Raw genomic sequence first — 15,349 nt, 5'->3', positions numbered from 1 at the left:
CATGACAAGGCACAGTAAGTGAGAAAATGTTTGATTTTTATAAATCAAAATAAATAAATAAAAAATCTCACGTGCAATCCTTCATCAAAGAAAAAGTTTGATTTTTCTAACAAAATAAAGAAAACAAGAAAACAGAAGAGTTTTCTCATGTGAAAAATCAAACTAAAAATAAAATAAAATAAAAGATTCAGTGTATTTGAACTTGACTAGTTTAGTTTAATTGAACCAGACCAAGTTGATTCAATCAGACCCACGTTTAGTTGAAACCATTGATTGGTTTAATTAGATCCGGTTGATTCTTTTAAACCCCAATCTGATTCAAATCATTAATTGGTTTAACTATATCAATTTAATTCAATAAAAGATTGAATCTAATTAGAATAGTATAATCCAATAGGTCTAGGCTAATCAAAATTGGCCAAAATTAAAGAATTGGGATAGTTTGATTTATTGGGATAGATCTTTCCAGATTTGATCAAATGAGTCAGATTTGTTCTAATATGTCATATTTGATCAAATAAGTCAGATTTAATCCAACGGACCTTAGTTTGATCAAATAGACTTGGCTTTAATCAATAAGTTTTTGTTAACGTAAATGAGCTTAGGTTAAACAACAATAGTACATAGATATAAGGGATTCTATCCAATTAGATTAATTCTAACGAGGATAATAGACTAAGCTAATACTCAAGATCCAGTTTCCCAATTGACTGTTCCAGTATATCAGTCAATTGGAGCTCCTCAAATAAAAAAAAAATATTTTTCTTATTTGTTTATAGATTTTGTGTGTTTGTTTTATGCATATATGTGAATTAAATTGAGCTGATTTTGTTTTCGATTTGACAGTTTCATACTAACATTATTATTTTCAATTCTAGATATCGAAGATGACTCGTCATGATGTGCGACAACTTTCGCGATGTGTGACGACTCGTCACGATATGCGACAGAATAAGCTGAGAGAGACAATTGAGGAGATCGAGTATGACCTGGTTTACGAAGTTCACGGACATATTGGATGGCCCAATCAATTATTCTGGAAACTCGAATAGAAAGAGTTTCTAATCTTGGACAACTACAAGATCTGAGCTTTGATTCGATTATTTCCAAGGCATCCCAAGGTGATAGCACACCATATATAGGGATACTATGAAGGGTGCATCTCATATTTAGAGTTGTGTGCGGAGCTACTTTACCATGAGTATCCAGAAGAGAATCCTGAAGATTTTGAGGAGGATCCTAAAGATTCTGAGGAGGATCCAGAAGAGGATTCGAATGTGGATCAAATAGAAAATCCTGAAGCTGATCTACTTGAGTTTATCATAAACGAGTCTGGGATAGATAGGATAGTACTTCCCTTTGCACAAGCATTTTTCCTAGTTGGAGTGGTATTATATTATCTATTTTATAAGAATTTTGTTATTATTATTATCGTTATATATAAATAGTATTAGTCCATTTTGTTTTTGAAATGTTATGTTATATATTAACAAATTAGAAAAGAAATGTTATGTGTTAATAATTTTAAAAGAATGATTAGTATATTTAAATGATGAGTTCATTTCATTATTTGTTCACTTAATAATTAATTCATTTGTTGGGATATGTATAATATAATTAGTCAATGTTGTATGGATCGTATGAATGATGAGTGGAAACGAAATTGTCACTTGATTTTGTAAACTAACTCAAATTAATATTGAGTAAACATAAATTATATACATATGAAATACACTGAATTACTGAATAATGTGTTTATTTATGTTAGATCATGACTACTAAGAGCATCATAGACGAACTCAATAAGGGAGAAATTATATATGGGGATAACTATAAAATATGATTCTAGAAGTCGTATGGAAGAACCTATTAATGGTTCTACAGTGTAGTATAAACGTGATCTTGATGTCTATAAGGCATGGAATAAAAAGAACTCCACTGTTAAGGAAATATTGATTAGTTCAATGATAGGTAACCTAGTATTTGAGTATGAGCTATTACCATCAGCTCATGCTGTTTGGGTTGCCCTGAGAGAAAAATACAGTGGAGTCCGCTTGAGCAAGCTTCATCAGCTAACAAATAAGCTTGATAGCTGTAAAAAGTGTCCAAATATTCATAACCCAACATCTGAGGGAAATGACAAATATGATTCGGGATTTAAAGGCTATTGGTCATGAGTTTATTGATGAATAACAAGTTTAGGCAGTTATCCGCTCCCTTCTTGATTCTTAGGAAACAATGAAAAAGAAATCTAGCTCAAAATGAAAGTATCAAGACTTTTACTAATGTCTTATGCCATGTTAAACTAGAGGCGGAGATAATAGAATCTACAAGAATTTTTGGACAAACTTTTGTAGCTAAAGGTTTTGTTGGAGCATCTGGATCTAAGAATAAAAAAGATGGTTCTCGAAAGGAAAGGGAAAGGGAAAAAGAAACTAGTGTTATTGATGGGCAAGACTCAATCAAGAAGAAAGGAAAGAAGTATGAAAAAAAATCTAAAAACAAGCTGACTTATTATAACTGTAGCAAGAAGGTCTACTTTGCTCAGGGATATACTGGTCGAAAAAGGTATATCCATATTTATCTTCTTTCTATAAGCATTATGTTGCTAGTTCAATGTTATTTGTTGATTCTTATCCTTTATGGATTATAGATTCAAGAGCAACAAATTATGTAGCTCGTGATCAAGCTACATATGTGGAATATCATCGGGTACCAGCTGACAATAAATGGATGTATATGGGAAATAATGCAAGGATTGAAGTTGAAGGAGTTAGCACTTGCAAACTTAACCTACTTGGTAGGCGTATCTTATTTCTACATGATATCCTTGTATACTCCTAAGATTCAATGGAATCTGGTTTTCGTTACTAGTCTTCTTGATTTTGGTTATTGTGTAAACTTTTACAGTCATTGTGTGGAACTAAGAATTAACTTTGGGTTAATAGGATATGGTTATGTGTCGAATGGTTTCATGGTTCTTGATGCAGAATCAGATATTGATTGTGGCAATAATGGTTATTTTTCAAACATTACTCTTACTAGCGATGATGATGTAAATGATGAAGTTTGACATGCTAGATTAAGACATATAAGACAAGAACAAATGAATAGATTAGCTAAAGATGACTTGCTTGGTACTCAAACTAAAGTTAACTTGTCTATATGTGATTATCTTGTTGGAAAAAGCAATTAGAAAATCATTTGGTAAGACTATTACGGTTGAATCACCATTACAATTAATTAATTTGGATATTTATGATCCAATGAATATGAAGGATAAACATGAAAGTTCTTATTTCATTACATTTATTGATGACTTCACACATTTTGATCATGTGCATTTGATTTTCGATAAATCTGAAGCATTAGATTGTTTTAATCATTATTTGAACGAAGTTGATAATCAATTGGAAAATAAGGTTAAAACCTTACGGACTGACCATGAGGGTGAATATTTGTCTAATCAGTTCAAGATAATATATAATGAGGAAGAGATTATTAGACAGTTAACTATCCCTAGAACTTCACAGCAAAATAGAGTTTCTGAAAGAAGAAATCGAACACTTCTACATATGGTTATTAGCTGCAACATATTTACTTAACTGAATGCCTTCTAAATCTATTTCATCTACTCCATATGAACATTGAACAAATAGAAAACTAGATTTAAGTAATTTGAGACCTTGGGGGTCAGCTACATACATTCATGATAAAATTCACAAATATAGAAAATTATGACCCAAGGATAAGAAGTGTATCTTTATTAGGTATTTTGATACTTCTAGGGATTATGTCTTCATTGGTGAGCAACAAGATGGAATCATCTCTGAAATAAAGTCAAGAGATATTACTTTTCTTAAACTCAGTTTCCAACAAAAGGTGAAGTTGATAAGACCATTCCTTTATTTGCAATAGAGGAGTATAATGTTCTTTTATTAATAGACGAGGTATCACGAGAGATGCATGGATCTAGTCAACCTAGTGGGAGTGATTTATCGATGAATAATTTAGTTTCTCAATAGCTTAACCTTCAAAGAAGTAGTCGTCAGATTATTCTTCGAAGAATGTTTGATATTGAGAATGAGGCATTAATGATTCTCCCAATTCATGATGAGGAATCTCAAACTGTTAAAGGAGCTTTGAGATACTCAGTTAAAGAAGAATGGAAAGTTGAAATGGATAAGAAAATGAAGTCTATAAGAAAGAATTAAGTTTAAAATTTAGTAGATCTTCCTTATAACTGAAGGACTATTGAGAATAAGTGGATTCTCAAAATCAAGAGGAAAGCAGATAGATCAATTAATTGATGCAAAGCTCGACTAATTGTAAAAAGATGTACCCAAATGGAGGATATTGATTTTGAAGAGACATTCTCCTCAGTTATGAATGTAAAAATAGAATTATATCAAATGAATGTAAAAATAGTTTTCCTTAATGGTAATCTTAATAAAGAAATCTATATGACATGGCCAGAAGGTTATATTGTCGATGGCTAAGAGAATAGAGTATGTAGACTTAAAAAGTTTATATATGAGTTAAAGCAAGCGTCAAGATAATGGAATATAAGATTTAATGAAGTCATTTTGTCTTATGATTTCGAAATGATCAATGAGGATCATTGTATTTACCTACGAAAAGAAAAAAAAGGAAAGTATGTCATCTTATCATGATATGTTAATAATATGCTAATAGCTGGAAGTGACATAAAATTTATGATAGAAATCAAATCATGACTTTCATCATAATTTAATATAATAGATATGGGAGAAGTTGAATATATTTTAGGAGTAAAGATTATTAGAGATTGATTAAAAATATTTGGGTTTGTCTAAAGAGGCTTATATCACTAAGATGCTACAACACTTCAATATGTAAGATTATGGTTGGTGTCGTTATCACTGACGATCAAACTCAGGTTTGATATATACAAATGGTTAAAGTTAGATTTTGTATGATATAATATTTTTACCAAGTATGCAGGAATTGATGGATCTAGAGGACCTGACCTAGACTAAAACTCAGTTTGGTCTGAGGACTTGATAACTAGCACAAAGTCTATATAGGTCCAATTGTGATCTGATATTTAGTAAGAAGTCAAACTAGGTTTGCAGGACCTAACAATTAGCTAAAGTCCAATTGGGTTTGCGAACCTAACAACTGGCAGAAAAACCTAACGAGTCAAGAGGTAAGTTACAAATAGTAAGTAAAGATAAGTCACTAGAGAAAAGTGATAGTGAGAATGAGTCCCAGAGGGACTATAGTCGTTGGTCCAACTTAGAGTCATTTTAGAAGTCTAAGTTAAAGCCATGACTAGATCATGATCTTGGTAAGATATGATATAATTAATAATAATTCTATTTTATATTGTGCTAACTCTATTTTGTAAGTTATACCTGATTGTACTAACCTTGGAAATTATATAGTTAGAAAAAGGCTCCAGACACTAGGACACAGTCCAGGTGCCCGAACTTGGTTCAAGCGCCCAGAAAGGGGCCGAACAGGAGACAAGCTGAGCTAACGTGGCAGACTCTGATAAGCCAGTACACGTCAAGGTTAAGGCACCCGGATTGGTTCGGACACTCGGAGATGGATGATTTTTCAGAGATAGAGCTTCGACGAGGTGTGGACACGTCAGCAGTCCAGGTGCCCGGACTGGGTCCAAGCGCTTGATCATGGATAAGTCAGCAATGAAGCAGGATTGGATATGCCTCAATCAAGGTGCCTGGGGTGGTCTAGGCCCCTGGGGATGGCTATAAAAGAGTCTTCGACTAGCAATCACAACACAACTTTAACAAAGAGCTCCAACGATCATTTTGCAACTTCATCTTCACGCCGCGGCTTCACTATTGCTCTATTACACTCGACCGCTGCTGGAAGACTGACACCAACACATGAGCTCATCCATAGCTTCATCTTCTGTGTTGGTAACAAATTTATTATTATTTTTTATTATACCTGCTTAAAGGAAGAATAACTTGTTACACTAGCCTATATTGTTTTTGTATTTGATTAGTCTACTGGGAGTTTACTGGTAGAGAATTTAGTAAATTATCTATTGATAGATCCAAAGGATTTAAGTTTTAGAGTAGGAGTCATCGAAGGCTCCGAACTAAGTAAAATACTTGTGTTCACTTTATCTTATTGTTTTCTGTTTTACTTAGTTTAATTCTTCCACTGTGAACTTAATTTCAAAAAAGAAAAGAAATCTTTTTAAAATCATGTGATTCATCCCCTTCTCACGTGATCAACAGCCCTACAATTATAATATTGAATAAACATCTTCAGCAAGAGGTATTATTTTGAGCAAAAGTATGTATCCCAAGACTTCTGAAAAAGTAGCCAAAATAAAGAAAAAAAATCATATATCAGTGTCATTGATAGTTTAATGTACATTATATCGAGTACACGTCCTGATATAAGTTATATTGTTGGCCTTGTTAGTTATTTCCAGTCAAATCCATGATCGAGACACTAAAAAATGGTGAAAAGGATATTTATGTTGGAACCGAATTCGAAATTTAGTGATCGTGTTTCTACACTCCTATGCACAGCAGAAATTAAAATTTCATTTGTGATTTAACAATTAAATCAAAGGAGCATTCGTATGGTTTTAAAATAAACATAAGCATGATCTTTATCTAAGCATGCATTACAATCTAACCGTATAAGTAAGATCCTAAAAGCATAACAAAGATACACTATCATATGATTGATTCATATAATGCTAATTTAATCATTTTATTTATACATGCTAAAATATCTAAAATAAATACATTAGATCATTTAAGCATAACATAAATAAAACTATTAATATGCATTAACATAAATATGAATCATAGTACAAACATAAACATACCTTCCAAACAACCTGTGTTTGGGATGACTCCAGCTATTCTGCTTGTAGCGAAATAGCTCCTCGTTATTGTCACAAGCTCGTACTTCCTTCGTCTAATCCGGTCCACAATCGGAGTCCTCTTTCCAACACTTGATCGCACTAGAGATCAAGTGTCGTTTTTCGTCGAGACGATCAAAACAACTTCCTCGAAGATGAAGAAGGGGTTGCCCAATTATCCTTCATTAGGGGTTGTCTAATAGCTCTCAATAAGGAGCTATGCCTTCCAAAATTATGCAAGAAGGCGGGGCACCGACAATGCTTCTCAAAGAGGAGAAGTAACAAACAAACAAGGAAATCAAACTTTTCGATAGAAAAGAGAAAAGAAGATCTCTATATTCTTCTCTAGAAGTGGCCGCTGAAACTCTCAAGGAGAAGAGAAGAATGCATGTTGTCCGAATTTTTTGCAATACTAAAAAATTGGCTTCTGAATCTCTTCTCTCCACCGAAGACACTCCACGAAAGAAGCAATCTATTCTCACTCTATCCAAAATTGTTGCTGCCGTATTCACTTGAGACTCACCACTCAACTCTCAAGTGAAAATGTCAACAAGAGAAGGAAGGAAAAAAAACGTGGAGGGAGAGGAGAAAATGGAAAACATGGATGAGTGGAGGAGTGGATAAATGGAGAATAAGAAAAAGGAAAAAAATTAATTTATATTTTTTTTTCTTTTCTTTCCATGGTCTCATCCCGTTGAAAATTAAATCTCATTTATTTATTTATTTATTTCATGATGCAATATTTAATTATAATTGCATTTTCTTTTAGGCTTAAACTCTTAAAGCCCAATATCTCTTCCATCTTGATTTATTGGATTTTTAAAATTTTTCTATAATCTAATAATACGAGTCTATTGTAATTATATCAACGATCCAATATCGTTGACACGACAAATACATTTGCTCACTATTACAATAGTATAAATCAAATTTATATACTTTGTGTGGAACTCTTCCATTCTCCTTGTTTCCATTGATTGAAAATTTTTATAACATTTGATTATATCAAACTTTATTTACTAATACACTGTTTGATCATATCAAACTTTATTCACCAAATTCAACTCCTTGAATTTGACTTTCTCAACTGAAAATAGGGAAACTAATACTTGCGTGACCCTCAATGGTTCAGGGATACACTTAGCCATGGGTTCACAACTCTTTGTGATTCAGGACTATACTTGTCCTTTATTCGGGCATACCCTTAATAGCCTCATCCTATGATTAACTCCTTAATTATAGGATGTCAGAACTAATTTTGATTAACATCCAACGAATCATGGTAAGAGCGTCTAGCAGCACCGCCCCATGATTCCTTAGGTATCACTGAATAGTGTCTGCAAGAACCAGCCGATTATGGCTAACGTACAGTCCGGTCCCTTCATCTCATATATCCCGATCGAATCTACAATCATTGGTACATCGAGGATTGCATATTGATTCGACAACCATGTGATATATCTTATAGTGATATCGCATGTGTAATTAGGAAACTTCTTTCCTAAAGTACATCTTACAGCTCTGATCAGAGATTTCATTCACTATAAAATAATATATTACATAGGATATCCACACCTGTAGGTGTGCGGTGAATCCCCGAGTACAATACACTAACTCCTATATGTTTCGTTACTACACCTAATCTCACCACCTAATGACCCTAATAGAATCAGTAAATGAGTCAAAGTGTAGCCCCAACATATAGAGTCTCAGAATTGCCCCGGGTCATAAGGACTACTAGTGTACAACCACAACCAAAGACTTATTCACTCGATAAATGATAACCACTTGGAAAGTCTGTGTGAGGGATGTTCGATGAACTCATCATATGATCACCCATCTGTATGTTTGAACATCTCTATATCTTTACCAATGAAGCATGATATACTACATCACAGATGCTAATCTCTAGCTCAAGCAGCCTTTTATCCTTGTTTATTAGGCAACCCAATTTACTAAGAACAAATTTAGAATATATAGTGAATATTGTTGTATTTCATGATGACCATCATATGTACCACCACATCTCACTATAATATATTCAAGGACTTTATCTATGCATATAGCATGAGTATAAAGATAAAGTAATGTCAAACTGAATTGAATTATATTAAAATAAAGATTGTTTATTTACAAGAGTCAATAAATCCCTAGCCAACAGTTGATTTTGCAGGGCACCTACTCTAACAATTTAGATATCTCAAAGGAACAACAGATTATTGTCTATATTTTTAAGGATCAAATATGAGCATGAAGGGATACATAGATGCAGATTAGGCAGGAGACCTTGATGACATAAAATTCACATCTGGCTATACCTTTTTGCCGAATAGTAACATCATCTCATGAACAACAAGTAACATGCTTGTGTAATGTTATCAACAATGGAAGCTAAGTATGTGACTTATATAGTAGTTGTGCAAGAAGCTATCGGGTTGAGAAGGTTTCTGAAGCATCTGAAGATTACTAAGGACAACGGGAGTCTTATTATAATGTATTGTGACAGTCAAGCTATTAAAGTATTTTCTAAGGATCTCAAATATCACAGTAAGGGCAAGCATATAAAAATTAAGTATAATTTTGTAAGAGATATTATTGATAAGAAAAAGATAATTTTTGAGTATATCCCTATAATTGTTATGCTTACAGATCGTTTTACTAATTCATTGATTAGAAAGTCATTTCAAGGCTATATAAAGTCTTAGAGACTTTATAAAATGTAACATATTATAAAACATGATAATATATTCAGTGCATATATTGTTGTTACATTTTGGATAAAAGTCTCGGTGAGCATGTTGGCATGTTGAGATTAGTCCACTTATATGGGCAATCATCTCTATTTGTTAAATATAAATAGATGTAAAACTATTACTCATGGAACAACTTATATAGTTATAAATAGAGATATACTTATAAGTTGGGGTTGCCTTTATAATAGTGTCAAGATAAGATCACTTATGTATTAATAATGATCAAAATAAATGAACCATCATTTATTGAATCTACTAAATACCATATTGGAATTTGTAAGTTGAATTTAGGATTAGACATTAGGTATGTCTAGATCAAAATCTATATGATGTTAAATTTTGAAAAAAAAACATGCACTTTTTTTGTAAAGAGAAATACATCATAGCATGTGTTATGGCGACAATAAGAGTAGTAGGAGAATGGATCCCTACTTTTCTACTATGTGAGACCCTTAATATTATAAGTTAATCTTAATTTTATTCTCAGTGACTATTTAGTTGTCTATTTGAAGTTATAATTAGTGTATTCTACTTTAGCATGTATCCTATTGACTATGGATGATTCAGTCTAAGAAACATAACTAGGAAAGTGAATGATTAGAATGAATATATTCTAACTAAAAAGTAAGAGTAAAATTGATTTACATCTTTGACATTTCTTCACTAGTTGACTAGTTATATTTTTTATTGAGTGCTTAAAATGTGTTTGTGAATGATGTATTGATTGTAGATGATAGAACATACTCTCGATATAATAATTATTATGAAGAATTAGAGATATTTATATTGATATAAATGATTTAATCTGAAGTAAAGACAAGTTATTGATGTCTTTAATTTGATTGATAGAGCAGCTAAGTTAAGTGTAACAACTTTTTTAGTAGTAATTGTTAAGTATGCTTACTGTCATAAGAACCATTTCCCTTGAAGTATAAATTGAATGTTCTTACATGGTCTTTATGACTAAAAGATCTTTATGGATTGACTTGGATGAGTGGGAGATGTTGGAGATAAGAAGGTGAAATGATGCCTCTTCCCCTTTATCTCTCTTTAACTAGCGATGTTACTGTCGTTTGCCTTTTGTATAAAAAGCATCCAAGGCAATCAGTGCAAAGGTCATTCGAGAGAGAACAGATCAAGGTTGGTTCATCCATTTGTAGAAGAGGGATTTGGTTTGTGGAATTGTGAAAGCCATTTTGATCTTCCATGATTGCTCTTCCGATGACAAGCACGAAGGTCATAAAGGACCATCGTCGATCGCTCATGAAGAACATAGAATCCGTTGTGAATCCACTATAAGTATTTAGTTTATAGATTTCATTTTCTGTATTACTCAAACTTACAAATTTTAATTTTTTTTTATATTTTAGTGGACTAATGATTAGAATTTGATCATGCGTCTCTAATAATAAAATTCATAATTCAGGTGGTTGTTTATTGTTTAGTCAAAATTGCATTTTATAGTTTTGTTTCTATATTTTTTTTTAATTAATATTATGTATCTAATTATTCAAACAAATTAATTTTGAGGACGATTGACTCAGTCCCATAAAAATTTTCCATCAATGATCAAGGTAATTAATCAGGAGGCATTTATAGTGGTATAACCAATGGGTCACTTTCTTAGACTCACTACATATTGGAGAAAAAAATTTCCATAATTGACAGCATTAAATCTTGACCCTAAGATTCTTAGGATCCATGTTTAGGTCTAACCATTGCACCATAACCCTCGGGCAACTTCATTTCTACATTGATCCTTATGTGCACTTTAGCAATTATATTTGGTGCTTTAATCATGAATGAACAACTGCTTTATGTTCTTTCATTCGAGCTTTGTTACTCTCTCGGAGCTATGGTGTAGTGGAAATGTGTCAAGTTGTCATCAAGCATCAGTGATTCAATCCCTAACTACAGTGCATTTGCAGTGGAGATTAACCACGGGATGTTGGTGTTAGTACCCCCATGTTGGTTTTGATGTGATCAACTGAGTCAAGTTAAGCTCTGCGTTATTTGATGTCTTGCATCTGAGTGTGTTGTTGGTGCAATTGACCTCTAGAATTTCGATGTTTGACAATATGACCAAGGGTTGACCCAAACAGGACTTGATGTTTGGGAGAGAGAAGTCTAGTCAGGACTAGATGACTAGCAAAGGTAAGTTCTAACCAAAGGTTAGGCAAAGTGGAAGTCCCGGTAAGTGAAGTCGGGCCCTAGTGAGTGAAGCTAGGTGGTGGAAGTCTCGGTGAGTGATGACGGACCCTAGTGAGTGAAGCTAGGTGGTGGAAGTCCCGGTAAGTGAAGTCGGACCCTAGTGAGTGAAGTTAGGTGGTGGAAGTCCCGGTAAGTGAAGTCGGGCCCTAGTGAGTGAAGTTAGGTGGTGGAAGTCCCGGTGAGTGAAGCTGGGCCCTAGTGAGTGAAACTAAGTGGAGGAAGTCCTGGTGAGTGAAGCCAGACAATGGAAGTCCTAGTGAGTGAAGCTAGGCAACCCTAGGGAGGTAACCCTAGGTTTAATGTACTATTTTTATCTATTGTGCTAACTCAATGTTGCTAGGTCGACGGGCTGACCAGGTAGTTAGCACAAAATCCAAACGTGTTGACGGGCTGGCCGGACGTCTGGCAGGTAAGTTAAGGTAAGTCACTGGAGAAGAGTGACTTGGTGAGGACGCATTCCCGGTTAGGGAACTTAGGCGCTGATCCAACTTATAACCATTTCAGAAATCTAAGTTAAGATCTTGACTAGATTCCGGTCTCGGTGAGACGAAATCTAATTACTATTCTTTTATTATATTGTGCTAACTTTTGTTTTGCAGGATAGTTTAACTATTATTTTGCCTCGGACTAACTCTTTCTTGCAGGAGAAGGACTTTCTGGAGAAAGGTGGTCCGGGCGCCTGAAAGGGATCCGAGCGCCTGGAATTGGTTCGAGCACCCAGAAGGCAAACTTTATCCCCGCAAGTCGTCGCAACATGGAGCTCACTGGTTGGCTAGGCTACATCACAGTCCAGGCGCCCGGAAGGGATCTGGGCGCCTGGAGCCTCCTATATAAAGAGGGCGAGCCTTGAAGCAAAGAACAATAATGACATCTACTCTACTGCGCTGTACCCCTGCGACGTTGCGAAGCTTCTCTGACAACGTGTTGATTTTTCTTTCCTTTATTGTTGTCAGTATTTCCTCTTTAAAAGTTCTTGTACTTTCATTTGTAATATTTTTACGAACTATTAGTGATTGCCCAATGAAAGCACTCGACGAGTGCGTGCCTTGGAGTAGGAGTCGACCAAGGCTCCGAATAAAGTAAATCGATTCTTGTTAGCATTGTTCTCTTTCTTTTCTGCTACGTACTTGTTATGAATTTTTCGATCGATATTCACCCCCCTCCCCCCCTCTATCAACTTTCATGATCCAACATGTGTAAGGATATATGAACGCAAGAAGTCGAGCAGAAGATGAGGTGGACGAGAACATCGAGAAGGATGACATGGGAATCGAGTTGACAGGTTCGGTGCATTCGAGGGACGAGAAGCTACAGAAGAGTATGTCGATAAAGTGAAAAGGACGCACACGATGCTTCTAAGGGATGAGAAGCTGGAGCAGAAGTCTGCTCGAGAAGAAGGCTAGAGTTGGGTTTGAGTAAGCTTAGCTCTGGAAGGTCGGAGCTGTTGGTTGGTCCTAGGAAGATCGTACCGGTTTCACTGTACAAAAATTTTGTACAAGTGTCGAACATTTCCAAACAACCTATTGTGTTCTTTAGAAATTAAATTCGGAATCGCAAACAGAACTTAACATTATTGATTCTAAATTTAACTTATTTGTTCTTAGTGGTTTAGACTCGGATCATAAACGATATTTAACATTATAGATCCAAATCCACTTAGGTTACAAATTTAATTAAATATTTATTTCGGAAATCGGCTCCCAGGTCAAACATGGCGAGGCACTTGGCCTTCTTGGGTATGGGAACATCCACCACTGCCTCGACAAAGCCTCTTAACGAAATTCAATATTTAATTTCCTTATATAACCTTAGGTTTAACCAAAAAAGAACAATCGAATCACAAGATCGATAAATAAAACAAAAGAAACACAACTTCAAATTACAAATATGAAACTCTAGAATCTCTAGTCTCTTGTGTTTGGAATTCATACAAAGAAAAACTAGTATGATGCGGAAAATAATTACTAGTTATACCTTTCTTTGTAAGCAATAACCTTTTGATCTTCTACCGTATTCCTCTTCTTGTCTCGGATGTCGTGTGGGCGACGATCTTCCAAGACGAGAACCACCCAAGCCCTTCTTCTTCCTTCTTCCAAGTTTCAGCCAAGCAACCTTCTTCAAGAGATTATAAGTCTCGGCCACCAACCAAGCTCCAAGGGAAAACTAGGAAACAAAACCTCCTCCTCCTTCTTCTCCAAGCTAGATCCGACCACCAAAACAAGCTCCTTGAGGTTGAAGAGGTTCGGCCACTAAGGAGGAAGAAAAGGAGGAGATAAGGAGATGATATGGTAGGCCACCACCAAGGAAGAGAGGAGAGGAAAATAGAAGAGACTTCCCTTGTGAAGGCACCCCCTCCCTCTCTTTTATAATCCTTGGTCTTAGCAAATAAGGAAAGTTTTAATAAAAACTTCCTTATTTTCTTTGCCATGAAAAGGAAAATTTAATTAATAAAAAATAATTTCCTTTTCTTTTATTAAAGTGGTCAGCCACTTCTACTTCTCCAAGCAAGGAAAGTTTTAATCACAAGAATTAAAACTTCCTAATTTGTTTCTGGATTTATTTTTAAAATAAAAATTTCTCTATTAATTTTCCTTCATGGTTGGTTATAAAAAGAAATTTTTATAAATTAAAATCTCTATTAAAACATGTAGATGATTTCCAAAAATGAAAGTTATCTTTAAAATTAAAATCTTCCTCTCAATCTACAAATAAGGAAGGATATCAAATCTTTTTCTTAATCTTTTGTAGAAACTATAATAGGAAAGATTTAATTTTAAAACTCTCTTTTAAAATCATGAACATGGTTTCATAAAAGGAAAGTATTATAAAAAAATTAAAATCTTCCTTTCAATCTACAAATAAGGAAAGATATCAAATCTTTTCTTAATCTTTTGTAGAAAGCTATAAAAGGAAAGATTTAAATTTTAAACTCTCTTTTAAAACCATGAGGATGATTTCATAAAAGGAAAGTTAAATAAAAAAAATTAAAATATTCCTTTTAACTACAAATAAGGAAAGATATCAAACCTTTCTCTTAATCTTTTGTAGAAAGCTATAAAAGGAAAGATTTAAATTTTAAAGTCTCTTTTAAAACCATGACTTTCACATAAGAAAAATTTAAAAAATAAAATCCTTTTTAATTTAATGTGGTCGGCCATATCAATCTTGGAATCAAGCTAGGGCTGGTCACACAACTTGGCTCATCCTATTTGCTTGGCCGACCCAAGCTTGGGTTCCAAGCTTGCTTGGCCGACCACCTTAGGATGATATAAAGGTGGGTATAGGTGGATATAATACTTTATAAATAAGAGGCTACGATAGGGACCGAGGGGAGGAATTGGTTTTTGTAACGCCCGAAAATTCTCAAAATTATTTTAGAAATATTCTATGAATTTTCTGGAATTTTAGAATATTTTTACGGAATTTTTAGAATAGCAGAAGTAGCAAAAATAAATAGAAAACGAAAACAGCCTACGCGGGAATTGAACCA

This window comes from Zingiber officinale, chromosome 9A, assembly GCF_018446385.1.
Source record: "Zingiber officinale cultivar Zhangliang chromosome 9A, Zo_v1.1, whole genome shotgun sequence".
In the NCBI taxonomy this organism is placed as follows: domain Eukaryota; kingdom Viridiplantae; phylum Streptophyta; class Magnoliopsida; order Zingiberales; family Zingiberaceae; genus Zingiber; species Zingiber officinale.
Note: the sequence above shows the minus strand (reverse complement) of the source record.